Below are 4,487 nucleotides of genomic sequence, written 5' to 3' on the forward strand. Positions count from 1 at the left end.
AGTGTGTCCCAAAAGGCTACTGTTGCACATAAGGCATTGAGGACCCTGTCCACATTCTGCTGTAGCCGCAATTGATGTGTGTGAGCAACCCTGATCCCAGGATAGCGAAACTGAGTTAACTCCCATCCCAGGCCCAGAGCAGGTAGCTGGTGTACCTGGATGCCGACCAAAGAGGCAGGGAGAACAGCAGAAATGTATCCAAATTAAGGCGAAGTTACGAGACCCTCCCGAAATCACCCAGCATCTTCAGTAGTTTTGATACGGCCTGATGGGGGGAGGAAAGATAGAAGAGGGCTTTGTCAGCATAAAGCAAAATAATGTGCGTTGTTCCACCCAGTAGTATGCCACTTTCATTCAGCTCCTTACATACCCATATTGCCAGGGGCTCTATTGCAAGAGCAAACAATAGGGGCAGCAATGGACAGCCCAGCCGTGTACCACGCCCAATTGCCAGGATTCGGAGTAGCATCGTCGAATGCACTCTCTTGCCATGGGTTCAAAGTAAAGCAACCGCATCCATCCACGGAATTGTGGGCCAAAGCCCATAAGTTGTATTACCTCAAGAAGGTAGCGCCAGTCCACCATATATCAAAGGCTTTTTGCAGATTGATCGCAAGCAATGCTAGTTCTTTCTAACAGTGCTGGACCTCATGTAGGACATGGGATAACCGTCAGAGATTCATCCCAGTGCTACCCCTGGTAGAAACCCACACGAGTCTACATGGACCAAGTGTGTCATACCTGGTGTCAAACAGCCAGCCAGAGCCTTAGACAGCACTTTCTTGTCTATGTTGATCATCGTTAGGGGTCTATAAGTGGTGGGGTTATCCGCACCCCTCCTCGACTTGAGTATCATGCTTATATCCTCCCTCATGGTAGGCAGCAAATTCCCTACCTTCATGTCCTCAAAATAGACCTCCAATAATCCCTGAGCTAGTGTGGCTGAATATGCCTGATAAAATTTGGATGGGAACCCATCACTCCCAGACGCCTTGGATCGCAGGAGTGATTTCAGGTCCGTTCTGACCTCCTCCAGAGTAAGTTGTTCATACAGAGTTTCCGCCAAAGCCAACTCAAGTCGATGTAGTTCAAAACCCTTCAAAAATGGAGTGTACGTATGAGCAACTATGGTTGAATCTGCCGTATAGACTTCTTGAAGGTTCAAACGGAACACATCCTTAGCAACCGCTCTAGAAATAACATTGACACCGCCGGGGTAGTCAGATGAGTAAAAAAAATATCTTTATTTGATTTAGTTAAAAATCATACAAAGAGATAAAAACATTTCATACATTTTAAAATATATACAGTACAGTTATTTACAGATCATTTACAGTAGCGAGCAAATCAGAGCATACGTGGGATTAATGAAAGATAATTCATTTAGTAAAACACCAGGGTTTTGCATCTTGATTAACACAGTTTTACAGGGGTCGTTGATCTAATGAATATGTTTTTTAATTCTAGCTGCAGCCACCAAGAAGTTAGCCATACAAAAAGTAGTACGTAGGTTAGTCAATAATTGTAAGTAGAGCAGGGCTGGTCTCACTTGTGTGAAGCCAGCCTCCTTCAAAACCGGTACCAGGTATTTTTTTCTTGGCTCTAAATAAAACCCGCAAAACATAACAAAGTGCATGGTGTCTTGGGTGGAAAAATGATCACAACTACAAGGGGGGGCTAGTTCAGGTTTTTCCCATGTTTTAAAATTCCCCCCAAAAAAATGTAACAAATTTAACCAGTCAGGTGAGTAATCAGGGGTGGGTGTGTTCCCTATGAAGGATCCAGTTCAGCAAAAACCCCAGCCTTGTCTCCCTCTCGGTGCAACTGTTGACAATATTGTTCAAGGGTATATTTATAGAGGCAATTCCAAATGTCTGTTATGCAACCCAAATCATGTGTTCTTCCCTGATTGTGTCTGGTGTGGGTGTGATGGAGCGAGGTACAGAAGATTTTGTGTGTACCCCATTCAAATCAATCATCCCCATAACAAAGTAAATATATTATTTTGATTGCTGTGTTTTAACCTAAACACACACATTACATGTGGAAAAATGCTTTGCACTAACAGGTTTGATTAACATATTAATTAATGATGTAAAATGCATGTTTATTCTATTTTGTGCATTTAAGTAGTGTAATAGTGCATGTCTGTTGTAATGTACATTGTGCATTGCATGCTGCTTTTCTGCTTCATTTTTTAATGGCTTGCAGTGTGATGCTTTTCTGCTAGGTAACAGTTTTAAAGGATAAATATTAGCACTGGTGGGTGGGGGGACTGAAAACACATATATTCTGTGTATTTACATTTTTTTTTTGTGTTTATCGTAGTTTTGGTTGGTTGCCAATTCCAAAATGGCTTCGCTTTTCCCGGTTCTGCGCAGTAGAATAAGCTTACACCATTTTGCTGAGAAGAAGCTCGTCCATGCTCTGTCTTCACTGAGAACATTTTGCAACTTCAACTGACTATATTCGAGGTCATTTGATATGAACCCTGGTGAGTGGCTGTGGGACAAAATGATAACCACAAGAACAGCTGAATATCTGCCAAGGATAAAAGCCAAGTGCCTTCAAAAAATGACCATGTGGAAACAGCTGAATCACTGAAAATAAACATTTAAATGCCTAATGATGAACCGGAACAGTCGAACTTGTATTTATCAGTTTGTCAAACAAAGTTGTTCATGGACATCCTAGAAGTTAAGAAATGCATGGACAGTCGAATTTGTATCTGTCAGCTTTTTAAACAGGAAGTTATTCATGGATATTCTGAAATTTAAAAAATACATTGTCGATTAACGAACATCCTGAAAGCTAATAATTGCAATGTCATGACCAATCAGAGAAAGGGCAACGGCAAGACTTGAAGCATTTGAGGGTAGAGAGCCAGCAAATACAGTATAAATATCAGAGCAAAATTGGGGTTTAATGTCACAGAAGCTGATCGTAGAGAGAGATGCTGTTTGCACTGCAGCTGTTTGCAGAGATGCTGGGAGCCTGAAACTATGCCAGAAGGCTCACTGATAACCCCTGTAGGTTGGAGAACGTTCCGGGACACTAGGCCTGGAAAAGAGTTGCGTCCGAGGAGGCCTGGGTTAGTAAGTAGAGTTTGGGGTTTTAGTGCTGGGTAGTAAGGTTTTAGTGTAGAAATCTTTGGAATTAAATGCATGTTTTAACTATGGTTTCTCTGATCTTTTTCATGAAGAATTTCTCTTTCAGTTACATGACCAAGGATTGATTAATCTTTTTATATCAGAGAATATTGGAATTAATGTGAACCTGAATTTTTTCTTCATGTCTTTTAATAAACAGTTTTCTTGATTTATTTCCTGAATAAATGGCAATGCTCAGTGAGAATTAATAACAGCATAGATGCTAATTTTCTTTTATGCAAATTAATTACATAAAATCTTTTAAATGATTTCAGGTGTTTGTGATTTTTTAGAGTCAATTAATTATGCAAATCAATGTATTGTTGTAGTGAGATTAAGCTGGTCTTGACAATCACCATCAACTTGCTCAACTAATTGGTCCATCGACCTAATTGGCGGGGTACATTGATGCATAGATTAGTTTAGTGGGAATATTGAGGAAAACAAATGTTGGTGTTAAAATCTGTGCTTAAAAGGTATCCTGTCATAGGAGAGAATTCACTCAACCCATTTTATACATATATTTGCTAGGGTCTGGGGTAAAGGTGTGTGTGACTAGGTGTGTTGTACTTCGGTGTTATGGGTCCCACCGGAGTGACCTGGACCCTGAGTTGGCGATGATTAATAGTTATTATTAACTGGTTTTGTGATTAGTGATGGTTATTTTTACTAGCTTAGTGTATATAAAACCCCTATATTCAAAGGTTAATGTATATAGAGTTTGATGTACAGAATTTATGACTAACATCTGTTGAGTTTGTATTATGTTATATGCAGTCCTGAAAAGGCTTCCAAGGATTGCCTGAAGCTAGTCACTCTGTCTGCAGGCAGACGAAGTGTGGCAAGTGAAGTCACACATCGCATAATCTGTTTCAAAAAAGTAGTATTGTTGTATACTGCGGTGGTATCGTCGTATATCACTGTTTAGGGACACTACGTGTGAAAGGATAAATGCATAGCAAGGACAGCCTATAAAATCATGGCTTTCGAGTACAGGGATCATTGTGTATCCTGATTTAAAACTTACTGCCAGGAGAGTAATAGAGCTTAACCCGAGCTTGAGAGAAGGCTAAAGGTAGAGGGAAGCGCTGCTTTATCGGCGAGTGTAAACATTCTGTGGTAGAGAAGAGGTAAGCGCTGTCTACTGGAAATACAGAATACTTGTATGATTGAAACTTCTATCACTTTATTTAGCGAAACAGACGAATGGAGTTGTTTTGTGTAAGTTACTAACAGATTCAGTTGGGGTCAGTCGGCGCTGCAGAAGCCGGAGCGCTGTTGACGTTAAAAGTGTCACGAAGGGATTGGTTCTTGGTCACAAGGACAGAGTAAGGGCTG

This window comes from Lissotriton vulgaris, chromosome 3_2, assembly GCF_964263255.1.
Source record: "Lissotriton vulgaris chromosome 3_2, aLisVul1.2, whole genome shotgun sequence".
NCBI lineage: Eukaryota > Metazoa > Chordata > Amphibia > Caudata > Salamandridae > Lissotriton > Lissotriton vulgaris.